The sequence below is a fragment of the Coregonus clupeaformis genome, unplaced genomic scaffold, assembly GCF_020615455.1.
Source record: "Coregonus clupeaformis isolate EN_2021a unplaced genomic scaffold, ASM2061545v1 scaf0871, whole genome shotgun sequence".
In the NCBI taxonomy this organism is placed as follows: Eukaryota; Metazoa; Chordata; class Actinopteri; order Salmoniformes; family Salmonidae; genus Coregonus; species Coregonus clupeaformis.
In genome coordinates this window covers 156,600-172,353 of record NW_025534325.1, presented here as the reverse complement: position 1 = coordinate 172,353, position 15,754 = coordinate 156,600, and the positions used below count along the sequence as shown (strand labels likewise).

Below are 15,754 nucleotides of genomic sequence, written 5' to 3'. Positions count from 1 at the left end.
CATTTTATTTTATGTTGAACGTTTCTGGACGACGCACCATGCTGGCTTATTGACAACAAGACCGAGCGGCGCAGATTAGACTACTGTTCGATTTGAGAAGTGCGCTCCTCCCTCACCTCTTTTGCCCATTCATGTCATGGGTCATAGACTGATAACACCGCGGCTCAGCATAATCGAATCCGCCCGTTGATTCCGCTTCACCGTTGCTGGTCGTTATATGAGCTATAAATTAATGGTGCATATAGGCAAAGACACTCAGCACAAATTCACAAGCTATCGCTCATTTTTCCAAATCTCACTCAGACAAAACACACGAGCTTACCAGGAGTCGAACCTAGAATCTTCTGATCCGTAGTCAGACGCGTTATCCATTGCGCCACAAGCCCGCCACATATTTGTTAGACAACCATAACTCCACCCTCATTGGTAAATTTTGGATATTTGGACGCCAACAGCAATATATGATTGGTTATCATGGTTATTGGTCGCATCAAATTTGCGGACATTGAGGGGATTCGATTAATCTGGGCCAGGCACCCGGTTAGGGATGTTTTGCACCGGGTGAAAGTTGATTACATTATTTTTTGGATTCGGGAGTGAGCCCGTTCAAAGCCCACGGCGAAGTCGGCTCAAAACAAAAGTGACGTAATTAAGTATGTCGAGTAATGAGTAGGATTCAGTGTTTCCACATGCAAAAGTAATTGTTTATTTTATTTTATATAAACGCTTTATCTGCCTTCCCAATGAAAACTAGTTTGAAAATTCGAAAATTTTATTTTATGTTGAACGTTTCTGGACGCACCATGCTGGCTTATTGACAACATGACCGAGCGGCGCAGATTAGACTACTGTTCGTTTTGAGAAGTGCGCTCCTCCCTAACCTCTTTTGCCCATTCATGTCACGGGTCATAGACTGATAACCCCGCGGCTCAGCATAATCGAATCCCCCTTGATTCCGCTTCACCGTTGCTGGTGTATATATGAGCTATAAATTAATGGTGCATATAGGCAAAGACAATCAGCACAAATTCACAAGCTATCGCTCATTTGCAAATCTCACTCAGACAAAACACACGAGCTTGCCAGGAGTCGAACCTAGAATCTTCTGATCCGTAGTCAGACGCGTTATCCATTGCGCCACAAGCCCTACACTTATTTTTTTGATAACCATAACTCCACTCTCATTGGTTAATTTTGGATATTTGGACGCGCAAGGCAATATGATTGGTTATTATGGTTATTGGTCGCATCAAATTTGCGGACATTGAGGGGATTCGATTAATCTGGGCCAGGCACCCGGTGAGGGGTGTTTTGCACCGGGTGAAAGTTGATTACATTATTTTTTGGATTCGGGCGTGAGCCCCGATCAAAGCCCACGGCGAAGTCGGCTCAAAACAAAAGTGACGAAATTAAGTATGTCGAGTAATGAGTAGGATTCAGTGTTTCCACATGCAAAAGTAATTGTTTATTTTATTTTATATAAAAGCTTTATCTGCCTTCCCAATGAAAACTAGTTTGAAAATTATAACATTTTATTTTATGTTGAACGTTTCTGGACGACGCACCATGCTGGCTTATTGACAACATGACCGAGCGGCGCAGATTAGACTACTGTTCGTTTTGAGAAGTGCGCTCCTCCCCTAACCTCTTTTGCCCATTCATGTCACGGGTCATAGACTGATAACCCCGCGGCTCAGCATAATCGAAACCCCCCTTGATTCCGCTTCACCGTTGCTGGTGTATATATGAGCTATAAATTAATGGTGCATATAGGCAAAGACAATCAGCACAAATTCACAAGCTATCGCTCATTTGCAAATCTCACTCAGACAAAACACAAGAGCTTGCCAGGAGTCGAACCTAGAATCTTCTAATCCGTAGTCAGACGCATTATCCATTGCGCCACAAGCCCTCCACCTATTTGTTAGACAACCATAACTCCACCCTCATTGGTAAATTTTGGATATTTGAACGCACACAGCAATATATGATTGGTTATCATGGTTATTGGTCGCATCAAATTTGCGGACATTGAGGGGATTCGATTAATCTGGGCCAGGCACCCGGTTAGGGATGTTTTGCACCGGGTGAAAGTTGATTACATTATTTTTTGGATTCGGGAGTGAGCCCCGTTCAAAGCCCACGGCGAAGTCGGCTCAAAACAAAAGTGAAGTAATTAAGTATGTCGAGTAATGAGTAAGATTCAGTGTTTCCACATGCAAAAGTAATTGTTTATTTTATTTTATATAAACGCTTTATCTGCCTTCCCAATGAAAACTAGTTTGAAAATTCGAAAATTTTATTTTATGTTGAACGTTTCTGGACGACGCACCATGCTGGCTTATTGACAACATGACCGAGCGGCGCAGATTAGACTACTGTTCGTTTTGAGAAGTGCGCTCCTCCCTAACCTCTTTTGCCGATTCATGTCACGGGTCATAGACTGATAACCCCGCGGCTCAGCATAATCGAATCCCCCTTGATTCCGCTTCACCGTTGCTGGTGTATATATGAGCTATAAATTAATGGTGCATATAGGCAAAGACAATCAGCACAAATTCACAAGCTATCGCTCATTTGCAAATCTCACTCAGACAAAACACACGAGCTTGCCAGGAGTCGAACCTAGAATCTTCTGATCCGTAGTCTGACGCGTTATCCATTGCGCCACAAGCCCTACACTTATTTTTTTGATAACCATAACTCCACTCTCATTGGTTAATTTTGGATATTTGGACGCGCACGGCAATATGATTGGTTATTATGGTTATTGGTCGCATCAAATTTGCGGACATTGAGGGGATTCGATTAATCTGGGCCAGGCACCCGGTGAGGGTGTTTTGCACCGGGTGAAAGTTGATTACATTATTTTTTGGATTCGGGCGTGAGCCCCGATCAAAGCCCACGGCGAAGTCGGCTCAAAACAAAAGTGACGAAATTAAGTATGTCGAGTAATGAGTAGGATTCAGTGTTTCCACATGCAAAAGTAATTGTTTATTTTATTTTATATAAAAGCTTTATCTGCCTTCCCAATGAAAACTAGTTTGAAAATTATAACATTTTATTTTATGTTGAACGTTTCTGGACGACGCACCATGCTGGCTTATTGACAACATGACCGAGCGGGCGCAGATTAGACTACTGTTCGTTTTGAGAAGTGCGCTCCTCCCTAACCTCTTTTGCCCATTCATGTCACGGGTCATAGACTGATAACCCCGCTGCTCAGCATAATCGAATCCCCCTTGATTCCGCTTCACCGTTGCTGGTGTATATATGAGCTATAAATTAATGGTGCATATAGGCAAAGACAATCAGCACAAATTCACAAGCTATCGCTCATTTGCAAATCTCACTCAGACAAAACACAAGAGCTTGCCAGGAGTCGAACCTAGAATCTTCTAATCCGTAGTCAGACGCATTATCCATTGCGCCACAAGCCCTCCACCTATTTGTTAGACAACCATAACTCCACCCTCATTGGTAAATTTTGTATATTTGGACGCACACAGCAATATATGATTGGTTATCATGGTTTTTGGTCGCATCAAATTTGCGGACATTGAGGGGATTCGATTAATCTGGGCCAGGCACCGGTTAGGGATGTTTTGCACCGGGTGAAAGTTGATTACATTATTTTTTGGATTCGGGAGTGAGCCCGTTCAAAGCCCACGGCGAAGTCGGCTCAAAACAAAAGTGAAGTAATTAAGTATGTCGAGTAATGAGTAAGATTCAGTGTTTCCACATGCAAAAGTAATTGTTTATTTTATTTTATATAAACGCTTTATCTGCCTTCCCAATGAAAACTAGTTTGAAAATTCGAAAATTTTATTTTATGTTGAACGTTTCTGGACGACGCACCATGCTGGCTTATTGACAACATGACCGAGCGGCGCAGATTAGACTACTGTTCGTTTTGAGAAGTGCGCTCCTCCCTAACCTCTTTTGCCGATTCATGTCACGGGTCATAGACTGATAACCCCGCGGCTCAGCATAATCGAATCCCCCTTGATTCCGCTTCACCGTTGCTGGTGTATATATGAGCTATAAATTAATGGTGCATATAGGCAAAGACAATCAGCACAAATTCACAAGCTATCGCTCATTTGCAAATCTCACTCAGACAAAACACACGAGCTTGCCAGGAGTCGAACCTAGAATCTTCTGATCCGTAGTCAGACGCGTTATCCATTGCGCCACAAGCCCTACACTTATTTTTTTGATAACCATAACTCCACTCTCATTGGTTAATTTTGGATATTTGGACGCGCACGGCAATATGATTGGTTATTATGGTTATTGGTCGCATCAAATTTGCGGACATTGAGGGGATTCGATTAATCTGGGCCAGGCACCCGGTGAGGGGTGTTTTGCACCGGGTGAAAGTTGATTACATTATTTTTTGGATTCGGGCATGAGCTCCGATCAAAGCCCACGGCGAAGTCGGCTCAAAACAAAAGTGACGAAATTAAGTATGTCGAGTAATGAGTAGGATTCAGTGTTTCCACATGCAAAAGTAATTGTTTATTTTATTTTATATAAAAGCTTTATCTGCCTTCCCAATGAAAACTAGTTTGAAAATTATAACATTTTATTTTATGTTGAACGTTTCTGGACGACGCACCATGCTGGCTTATTGACAACATGACCGAGCGGCGCAGATTAGACTACTGTTCGTTTTGAGAAGTGCGCTCCTCCCTAACCTCTTTTGCCCATTCATGTCACGGGTCATAGACTGATAACCCCGCGGCTCAGCATAATCGAATCCCCCTTGATTCCGCTTCACCGTTGCTGGTGTATATATGAGCTATAAATTAATGGTGCATATAGGCAAAGACAATCAGCACAAATTCACAAGCTATCGCTCATTTGCAAATCTCACTCAGACAAAACACAAGAGCTTGCCAGGAGTCGAACCTAGAGTCTTCTGATCCGTAGTCAGACGCATTATCCATTGCGCCACAAGCCCTCCACCTATTTGTTAGACAACCATAACTCCACCCTCATTGGTAAATTTTGGATATTTGGACGCACACAGCAATATATGATTGGTTATCATGGTTATTGGTCGCATCAAATTTGCGGACATTGAGGGGATTCGATTAATCTGGGCCAGGCACCCGGTTAGAGATGTTTTGCACCGGGTGAAAGTTGATTACATTATTTTTTGGATTCGGGAGTGAGCCCCTGTTCAAAGCCCACGGCGAAGTCGGCTCAAAACAAAAGTGAAGTAATTAAGTATGTCGAGTAATGAGTAAGATTCAGTGTTTCCACATGCAAAAGTAATTGTTTATTTTATTTTATATAAACGCTTTATCTGCCTTCCCAATGAAAACTAGTTTGAAAATTCGAAAATTCTATTTTATGTTGAACGTTTCTGGACGACGCACCATGCTGGCTTATTGACAACATGACCGAGCGGCGCAGATTAGACTACTGTTCGTTTTGAGAAGTGCGCTCCTCCCTAACCTCTTTTGCCGATTCATGTCACGGGTCATAGACTGATAACCCCGCGGCTCAGCATAATCGAATCCCCCTTGATTCCGCTTCACCGTTGCTGGTGTATATATGAGCTATAAATTAATGGTGCATATAGGCAAAGACAATCAGCACAAATTCACAAGCTATCGCTCATTTGCAAATCTCACTCAGACAAAACACACGAGCTTGCCAGGAGTCGAACCTAGAATCTTCTGATCCGTAGTCAGACGCGTTATCCATTGCGCCACAAGCCCTACACTTATTTTTTTGATAACCATAACTCCACTCTCATTGGTTAATTTTGGATATTTGGACGCATACGGCAATATGATTGGTTATTATGGTTATTGGTCGCATCAAATTTACGGACATTGAGGGGATTCGATTAATCTGGGCCAGGCACCCGGTGAGGGGTGTTTTGCACCGGGTGAAAGTTGATTACATTATTTTTTGGATTCGGGCGTGAGCTCCCGATCAAAGCCCACGGCGAAGTCGGCTCAAAACAAAAGTGACGAAATTAAGTATGTCGAGTAATGAGTAGGATTCAGTGTTTCCACATGCAAAAGTAATTGTTTATTTTATTTTATATAAAAGCTTTATCTGCCTTCCCAATGAAAACTAGTTTGAAAATTATAACATTTTATTTTATGTTGAACGTTTCTGGACGACGCACCATGCTGGCTTATTGACAACATGACCGAGCGGCGCAGATTAGACTACTGTTCGTTTTGAGAAGTGCGCTCCTCCCTAACCTCTTTTGCCCATTCATGTCACGGGTCATAGACTGATAACCCCGCGGCTCAGCATAATCGAATCCCCCTTGATTCCGCTTCACCGTTGCTGGTGTATATATGAGCTATAAATTAATGGTGCATATAGGCAAAGACAATCAGCACAAATTCACAAGCTATCGCTCATTTGCAAATCTCACTCAGACAAAACACACGAGCTTGCCAGGAGACGAACCTAGAATCTTCTGATCCGTAGTCAGACGCGTTATCCATTGCGCCACAAGCCCTCCACCTATATGTTAGACAACCATAACTCCACCCTCATTGGTAAATTTTGGATATTTGGACGCACACAGCAATATATGATTGGTTATCATGGTTATTGGTCGCATCAAATTTGCGGACATTGAGGGGATTCGATTAATCTGGGCCAGGCACCCGGTTAGGGATGTTTTGCACCGGGTGAAAGTTGATTACATTATTTTTTGGATTCGGGAGTGAGCCCCGTTCAAAGCCCACGACGAAGTCGGCTCAAAACAAAAGTGACGTAATTAAGTATGTCGAGTAATGAGTAGGATTCAGTGTTTCCACATGCAAAAGTAATTGTTTATTTTATTTTATATAAACGCTTTATCTGCCTTCACAATGAAAACTAGTTTGAAAATTCGAAAATTTTATTTTATGTTGAACGTTTCTGGACGACGCACCATGCTGGCTTATTGACAACATGACCGAGCGGCACAGATTAGACTACTGTTCGTTTTGAGAAGTGCGCTCCTCCCTAACCTCTTTTGCCCATTCATGTCACGGGTCATAGACTGATAACCCCGCGGCTCAGCATAATCGAATCCCCCTTGATTCCGCTTCACCGTTGCTGGTGTATATATGAGCTATAAATTAATGGTGCATATAGGCAAAGACAATCAGCACAAATTCACAAGCTATCGCTCATTTGCAAATCTCACTCAGACACAGACAAAACACACGAGCTTGCCAGGAGTCGAACCTAGAATCTTCTGATCCGTAGTCAGACACGTTATCCATTGCGCCACAAGCCCTCCACTTATTCTATAGACTACCATAACTCCACTCTCATTGGTTAATTTTGGATATTTGGAAGCGCACGGCAATATGATTGGTTATTATGGTTATTGGTCGCATCAAATTTGCGGACATTGAGGGGATTCGATTAATCTGGGCCAGGCACCCGGTTAGGGATGTTTTGCACCGGGTGAAAGTTCATTACATTATTTTTTGGATTCGGGCGTGAGCCCCGATCAAAGCCCACGGCGAAGTCGGCTCAAAACAAAAGTGACGAAATTAAGTATGTCGAGTAATGAGTAGGATTCAGTGTTTCCACATGCAAAAGTAATTGTTTATTTTATTTTATATAAACGCTTTATCTGCCTTCCCAATGAAAACTAGTTTGAAAATTATAACATTTTATTTTATGTTGAACGTTTCTGGACGACGCACCATGCTGGTTTATTGACAACATGACCGAGCTGCGCAGATTAGACTACTGTTCGTTTTGAGAAGTGCGCTCCTCCCTAACCTCTTTTGCCCATTCATGTCACGGGTCATAGACTGATAACCCCGCGGCTCAGCATAATCGAATCCCCCTTGATTCCGCTTTACCGTTGCTGGTGTATATATGAGCTATAAATTAATGGTGCATATAGGCAAAGACAATCAGCACAAATTCACAAGCTATCGCTCATTTGCAAATCTCACGAGCTTGCCAGGAGTCGAACCTAGAATCTTCTGATCCGTAGTCAGACGCGTTATCCATTGCGCCACAAGCCCTCCACTTATTTTTAGACAACCATAACTCCACTCTCATTGGTAAATGTTGGATATTTGGACGCACACAGCAATATATGATTGGTTATCATGGTTATTGGTTGCATCAAATTTGCGGACATTGAGGGGATTCGATTAATCTGGGAAAGGCACCCGGTTAGGGATGTTTTGCACAGGGTGAAAGTTGATTACATTATTTTTTGGATTCGGGCGTGAGCCCTGTTCAAAGCCCACGGCGAAGTCGGCTCAAAACAAAAGTGACGAAATTAAGTATGTCGAGTAATGAGTAGGATTCAGTGTTTCCACATGCAAAAGTAATTGTTTATTTTATTTTATATAAACGCTTTATCTGCCTTCCCAATGAAAACTAGTTTGAAAATTCGAAAATTTTATTTTATGTTGAACGTTTCTGGACGACGCACCATGCTGGTTTATTGACAACATGACCGAGCTGCGCAGATTAGACTACTGTTCGTTTTGAGAAGTGCGCTCCTCCCTAACCTCTTTTGCCCATTCATGTCACGGGTCATAGACTGATAACCCCGCGGCTCAGCATAATCGAATCCCCCTTGATTGCGCTTCACCGTTGCTGGTGTATATATGAGCTATAAATTAATGGTGCATATAGGCAAAGACAATCAGCACAAATTCACAAGCTATCGCTCATTTGCAAATCTCACTCAGACACAGACAAAACACACGAGCTTGCCAGGAGTCAAACCTAGAATCTTCTGATCCGTAGTCAGACGCGTTATCCATTGCGCCACAAGCCCTCCACTTATTTGTTAGACAACCATAACTCCACCCTCATTGGTAAATTTTGGATATTTGGACGCACACAGCAATATATGATTGGTTATCATGGTTATTGGTCGCATCAAATTTGCGGACATTGAGGGGATTCGATTAATCTGGGCCAGGCACCCGGTTAGGGATGTTTTGCACCGGGTGAAAGTTGATTACATTATTTTTTGGATTCGGGCGTGAGCCCCGATCAAAGCCCACGGCGAAGTCGGCTCAAAACAAAAGTGACGAAATTAAGTATGTCGAGTAATGAGTAGGATTCAGTGTTTCCACATGCAAAAGTAATTGTTTATTTTATTTTATATAAACGCTTTATCTGCCTTCCCAATGAAAACTATTTTGAAAATTCGAAAAATTTATTTTATGTTGAACGTTTCTGGACGACGCACCATGCTGGCTTATTGACAACATGACCGAGCGGCGCAGATTAGACTACTGTTCGTTTTGAGAATTGCGCTCCTCCCTAACCTCTTTTGCCCATTCATGTCACGGGTCATAGACTGATAACCCCGCGGCTCAGCATAATCGAATCCCCCTTGATTACGCTTCACCGTTGCTGGTGTATATATGAGCTATAAATTAATGGTGCATATAGGCAAAGACAATCAGCACAAATTCACAAGCTATCGCTCATTTGCAAATCTCACTCAGACAAAACACACGAGCTTGCCAGGAGTCAAACCTAGAATCTTCTGATCCATAGTCAGACGCTTTATCCATTGCGCCACAAGCCCTCCACCTATTTGTTAGACAACCATAACTCCACCCTCATTGGTAAATTTTGGATATTTGGACGCACACAGCAATATATGATTGGTTATCATGGTTATTGGTCGCATCAAATTTGCGGACATTGAGGGGATTCGATTAATCTGGGCCAGGCACCCGGTTAGGGATGTTTTGCACGGGGTGAAAGTTGATTACATTATTTTTTGGATTCGGGAGTGAGCCCCGTTCAAAGCCCACGGCGAAGTCGGCTCAAAACAAAAGTGACGTAATTAAGTGTGTCGAGTAATGAGTAGGATTCAGTGTTTCCACATGCAAAAGTAATTGTTTATTTTATTTTATATAAACGCTTTATCTGCCTTCACAATGAAAACTATTTTGAAAATTCGAAAATTTTATTTTATGTTGAACGTTTCTGGACGACGCACCATGCTGGCTTATTGACAACATGACCGAGCGGCGCAGATTAGACTACTGTTCGTTTTGAGAAGTGCGCTCCTCCCTAACCTCTTTTGCCCATTCATGTCACGGGTCATAGACTGATAACCCCCGCGGCTCAGCATAATCGAATCCCCCTTGATTCCGCTTCACCGTTGCTGGTGTATATATGAGCTATAAATTAATGGTGCATATAGGCAAAGACAATCAGCACAAATTCACAAGCTATCGCTCATTTGCAAATCTCACTCAGACAAAACACACGAGCTTGCCAGGAGTCAAACCTAGAATCTTCTGATCCATAGTCAGACGCTTTATCCATTGCGCCACAAGCCCTACACTTATTTTTTTGATAACCATAACTCCACTCTCATTGGTTAATTTTGGATATTTGGACGCGCACGGCAATATGATTGGTTATTATGGTTATTGGTCGCATCAAATTTGCGGACATTGAGGGGATTCGATTAATCTGGGCCAGGCACCCGGTTAGGGGTGTTTTGCACCGGGTGAAAGTTGATTACATTATTTTTTGGATTCGGGCGTGAGCCCCGATCAAAGCCCACGGCGAAGTCGGCTCAAAACAAAAGTGACGAAATTAAGTATGTCGAGTAATGAGTAGGATTCAGTGTTTCCACATGCAAAAGTAATTGTTTATTTTATTTTATATAAACGCTTTATCTGCCTTCCCAATGAAAACTAGTTTGAAAATTATAACATTTTATTTTATGTTGAACGTTTCTGGACGACGCACCATGCTGGCTTATTGACAACAAGACCGAGCGGCGCAGATTAGACTACTGTTCGATTTGAGAAGTGCGCTCCTCCCTCACCTCTTTTGCCCGTTCACGTCATGGGTCATAGACTGATAACACCGCGGCTCAGCATAATCGAATCCGCCCGTTGATTCCGCTTCACCGTTGCTGGTGTATATATGAGCTATAAATTAATGGTGCATATAGGCAAAGACACTCAGCACAAATTCACAAGCTATCGCTCATTTCCAAATCTCACTCAGACAAAACACACGAGCTTGCCAGGAGTCGAACCTAGAATCTTCTGATCCGTAGTCAGACGCGTTATCCATTGCGCCACAAGCCCTCCACCTATTTGTTAGACAACCATAACTCCACCCTCATTGGTAAATTTTGGATATTTGGACGCACACAGCAATATATGATTGGTTATCATGGTTATTGGTCGCATCAAATTTGCGGACATTGAGGGGATTCGATTAATCTGGGCCAGGCACCCGGTTAGGGATGTTTTGCACCGGGTGAAAGTTGATTACATTATTTTTTGGATTCGGGAGTGAGCCCGTTCAAAGCCCACGGCGAAGTCGGCTCAAAACAAAAAGTGACGTAATTAAGTATGTCGAGTAATGAGTAGGATTCAGTGTTTCCACATGCAAAAGTAATTGTTTATTTTATTTTAAATAAACGCTTTATCTGCCTTCCCAATGAAAACTAGTTTGAAAATTCGAAAATTTTATTTTATGTTGAACGTTTCTGGACGACGCACCATGCTGGCTTATTGACAACATGACCGAGCGGCGCAGATTAGACTACTGTTCGTTTTGAGAAGTGCGCTCCTCCCTAACCTCTTTTGCCCATTCATGTCACGGGTCATAGACTGATAACCCCGCTGCTCAGCATAATCGAATCCCCCCTTGATTCCGCTTCACCGTTGCTGGTGTATATATGAGCTATAAATTAATGGTGCATATAGGCAAAGACAATCAGCACAAATTCACAAGCTATCGCTCATTTGCAAATCTCACTCAGACAAAACACACGAGCTTGCCAGGAGTCGAACCTAGAATCTTCTGATCCGTAGTCAGACGCATTATCCATTGCGCCACAAGCCCTACACTTATTTTTTTGATAACCATAACTCCACTCACATTGGTTAATTTTGGATATTTGGACGCGCACGGCAATATGATTGGTTATTATGGTTATTGGTCGTGTCGTAGTAAATATATTTGTTATAGATTGGTCTGACTAAAATCTTGTGCATGACCCATTTTGTGTTGGGCGTTTGTTTTCAATCAATGCTGTTCCTATGCAAGAACAATGGACAGAGAACCATATCTTGTCAAGGACAACACCCACGCCACAGGCCACAATCACTGGTTGCTCCCCTCGAGTCTTCCCTTGAGAACACACACACACACACACACACACACACACACACACACACACACACACACACACACACACACTCATCACTGTTAACACACACACACACACACACACACACACACATCATCACTGTTAACACACACACACACACACACACACACACACAAAATCCCCTCTTTTAGGCTGAACATTTGAAGACAGAGAACTCTACTCAGAGCCAATGCAACAGTGACACTAGCCTGGAGGGGACCTCGCCCAACTCATCAGGACCAATCAGAAGATCAGAACTACTAGATTCAACCTACATCATTTATTGCATAAAATGTCTGCACACAATGTTTCGGGGCTCTCTTCAGATAGCTCCCTACGAGTTTGACGAACGAGTCCGTGCACGCGATTCCAGATATCTTTACCTCTGAATAAACTGCCTTTATTATACCATATCCACCCTGTCCAAAGTCTCTACTTGGTCTCAGTTCTCCAGTAAACTTGTGATTATCAACAAAATTGGTAGCAGAGGATGGTTTTCTAACTCTGAATTCGGTCCATAGAAAGTTGATAGAGAAAGGAGACAAGTAAGAGACGGATCAGAAAGGACGGTTGACCGGTCCGCAGGAGCAGCCGGGAATCCAGCTCGCCTCAGGAAACTGATCTAAACGGCCGACAATACAAAGGTAAGCAGAACCTGTTAAAACAAAATCTGCATATTGTATTATAGGATAAACCAAAATTAAGATCAGTAGTACTGAGCGTGAGTATGGATTACTGTTAAATTTATAACATATCTATTATGACTCAAAAGGCACATATGTAAAAATAACTGAAATCTTAAGGTTTTTACTGTTGAAATGTGACTCTCTAGAGAGGAGTCTAGTTACAGTGGTTCACAAGAGAAGGACCGACTTTTATTTTTACTGTTGAATTGTGACTCTCTAGGTGAGGAGTCTAGTTACAGAGGTTGTGGTTCACAAGAGAAGGACCCTTTTATTTTTACTGTTGAATTGTGACTCTCTAGGTGAGGAGTCTAGTTACAGAGGTTGTGGTTCACAAGAGAAGGACCCTTTTATTTTTACTGTTGAATTGTGACTCTCTAGGTGAGGAGTCTAGTTACAGAGGTTTTGGTTCACAAGAGAAGGACCCTTTTATTTGATCCACAAGAGAAGGATCTGGTGACTTGATAAAAAGATTCAGATAGTCGGGTTGAGTTAATTCCGTGAGAATCCAAGTCCAGAAAAGGTTCTCCCGACTAGACACCAGTTGAATGGTTAAAACGATTGGGAGTCTTAGTTGTGGAGAATCAATAAAATAAAATAAAAATACAAGTTCAGATAGTCGGGCAATGGTTGACTTGGCACTCAACTAGATGTACTGTGAAGAACTCAAACTGAATTAATGTGTTGATGCTGATATGTAATGCAAAATGTAAATGTTGAAATGTTAACCTGAATGTTGTGTAAGATTGGCCGTTTCATGAGACTAACTAGTTGATAACTTTTAAGAGGACCACCGAGTCCTATTTGGCCTGTTATGCAGCCGCTGCGCTGAAAGCTGACTTGTACTTTTTCCCTCTTGTGGTGTTGGTATTTCCTTAAATTCCAAAATTAAATTGATAATTATTTTAGGAGCGCTCGAGTTTGTTAATATATTGTTCCAAAAGGGCGATTCTGATACCTTTTGGGAAAATATATAATAACTTGAATAACTGAAAAACAATAATACCTTTTGCAAAATAATTCCTAATAATAAATTATTGAAAATTCTTTGTGTACGAGGGTGGGACATCAGAGATAAGTCTGAGTCAGCGCCAAGAATACATTGCTGGTTTCGGCCAGTGACGGGATAAGTGTATAAAGATAGTAAAGCAAAATGGCAGGGCCAAACCCAACCATACCCAAATTTAATGAATACTTAGAACAACGAATGACAGGGAGAGTAATGCCAGAGTCCACCAAGGGAGGGAGGTCATATGCCCGCCCTTGATGTACAACAGATAGAAATGACTGATTATGTGAAGAAATTGATGGAATTTTCTGCAGCACTCTCTTCTCAGGTGCGGAAGGCCCAAGAGGGGGAGCTGTCGGGAAACACGCCACCACTGAAGGTAAAAGTGGGAGACTGGGTGAGGGTGAAAGTCCACAAAAGAAAGTGGCTGGAACCCAGGTGGACTGGACCGTACGAAGTGAAGGAGGTTACTTCACACTCAGTCCAGGTCAGAGGTAAATCAGGAGCACCCTGGCACCATTGCACTCCAGCCCCCACTCCTTCCAGACTATTGTCTGAAGTAAGAGCTGATTTGAGCAGCGAGAACCAATCCTGACAACACAATGAAGAAACCCTTATGGGAGCAACAATCTCACTCAGGGTGAAGAATAACTTTTTCCCCCTGGGAGAGATTGGGAGTGTCTGAATGTTTGTATGTATGTTTTCTGATAGGAATTGGACTCCTGCTGGGCACTCCTTATGAGGTGTTGTTGTGTGAAGCTATTTTGAATTACTTGTTAAATTGACTTGTAATATAGAAGAGGTGGCTAAGGGATTTTTAACAGTACCAACCATGGGGGGGGGCAAATCCTCACAAGAGGTCCCAGAATTTACTGGGGACGAGAAATGCTTGATGTAATTAAAATGGAATCCAGGGATAGCTTCAAATCTCCATTATATAACCAGGTGGAGGGAGAGGTATGGTTTTGAGGGACGTCTGGACGCAGATAAAAACTCGAATCCATGCTTAAACAGATACATAAGGTGTGTAAAGGAGAAATAAGCAGTGAGAGAGAGAGAGAGAGTAAGAGGGGGCCAGTACCCACTGATAGCCTTCCCTAATCTATTGGCGGGGAATGAAAGGGGCCCCAGCAACCTTAGATGTATACAGTAATAATAATAATATGCCATTTAGCAGACAGGCCATGAACACAGAGGACGTGGCTTTAATTGGGGTTTTCAAATAGAAAACAACACACCTAGTATGATGTTAATAAAGTCTTGTTGTTTCAATTTTGGAGGGTTTTCAGCAGGTCAAGGGTTATAGGTCTTAGAGGAGCACACAGTGAATTTTATGGAGTTTTTTAGGTTTTGGCTGAGTTTGGGGTATATATGATTTCTTATGAGAATGAATGTCATGAGGACTTAATGAATACTTGGGATAACTAACATTTATGAAATATTTAGAATAATGGTAATGTTTAGTATACTATGGGATTAAACAGTTCGTTAAATGATTTCAATGGCCTCTGAACTCTGTTTTAACATTCTGGTGTTATTTTAATCATCCACACTAGTAAATTCTAAAGGCATGAGAGGAGGACTTTAAGATAGTTTATTTTACTAAGTTGAGGGTAAAATAGGTAGGTGGTAATATTGACACATGGCCAAATAATGTGTCAAAAAGGGGGGATGGTTGGATTAAATATTAAATATATACGAAGGAGAGGACAAAATACTTAAAAAAAACAAAAAAACATGTATGATAGTTTATTAACCACACCTGTATGTCAGAGGTTTTGTGCCCCACAGGTGAACTAAAGGAGAAGGTGACCCACTCTATCTAACCAGGAGACTGAATCAGGCCTGGCGGGAAGGGCCCTACCAAGTACTGCCTTTGCCAGCAGAATAGCTGAGAGATCCATCTGG

At 42.2% G+C, this 15,754-nt stretch overlaps 12 non-coding genes across 12 annotated transcripts; all 12 read right to left on the bottom strand.

Annotated features, from left to right (window-relative positions):
- Positions 1-313: 313 nt before the first annotated feature.
- Positions 314-386, bottom strand: trnar-acg. Its single transcript has one exon. It is a non-coding gene; the product is annotated as a tRNA-Arg (tRNA).
- Positions 387-1,074: 688 nt separating this feature from the next.
- On the bottom strand, positions 1,075-1,147 carry trnar-acg. The gene has a single exon. It is a non-coding gene; the product is annotated as a tRNA-Arg (tRNA).
- A 1,457-nt stretch (positions 1,148-2,604) lies between these two features.
- Positions 2,605-2,677, bottom strand: trnar-acg. The gene has a single exon. It is a non-coding gene; the product is annotated as a tRNA-Arg (tRNA).
- A 1,453-nt stretch (positions 2,678-4,130) lies between these two features.
- trnar-acg lies at positions 4,131-4,203 on the bottom strand. The gene has a single exon. It is a non-coding gene; the product is annotated as a tRNA-Arg (tRNA).
- Positions 4,204-4,893: 690 nt separating this feature from the next.
- Positions 4,894-4,966, bottom strand: trnar-acg. The gene has a single exon. It is a non-coding gene; the product is annotated as a tRNA-Arg (tRNA).
- A 693-nt stretch (positions 4,967-5,659) lies between these two features.
- trnar-acg lies at positions 5,660-5,732 on the bottom strand. Its single transcript has one exon. It is a non-coding gene; the product is annotated as a tRNA-Arg (tRNA).
- Positions 5,733-6,423: 691 nt separating this feature from the next.
- Positions 6,424-6,496, bottom strand: trnar-acg. Its single transcript has one exon. It is a non-coding gene; the product is annotated as a tRNA-Arg (tRNA).
- A 698-nt stretch (positions 6,497-7,194) lies between these two features.
- Positions 7,195-7,267, bottom strand: trnar-acg. Its single transcript has one exon. It is a non-coding gene; the product is annotated as a tRNA-Arg (tRNA).
- A 675-nt stretch (positions 7,268-7,942) lies between these two features.
- On the bottom strand, positions 7,943-8,015 carry trnar-acg. Its single transcript has one exon. It is a non-coding gene; the product is annotated as a tRNA-Arg (tRNA).
- A 697-nt stretch (positions 8,016-8,712) lies between these two features.
- On the bottom strand, positions 8,713-8,785 carry trnar-acg. The gene has a single exon. It is a non-coding gene; the product is annotated as a tRNA-Arg (tRNA).
- Positions 8,786-11,008: 2,223 nt separating this feature from the next.
- Positions 11,009-11,081, bottom strand: trnar-acg. Its single transcript has one exon. It is a non-coding gene; the product is annotated as a tRNA-Arg (tRNA).
- A 693-nt stretch (positions 11,082-11,774) lies between these two features.
- On the bottom strand, positions 11,775-11,847 carry trnar-acg. The gene has a single exon. It is a non-coding gene; the product is annotated as a tRNA-Arg (tRNA).
- Between the last annotated feature and the right edge of the window lie 3,907 nt (positions 11,848-15,754).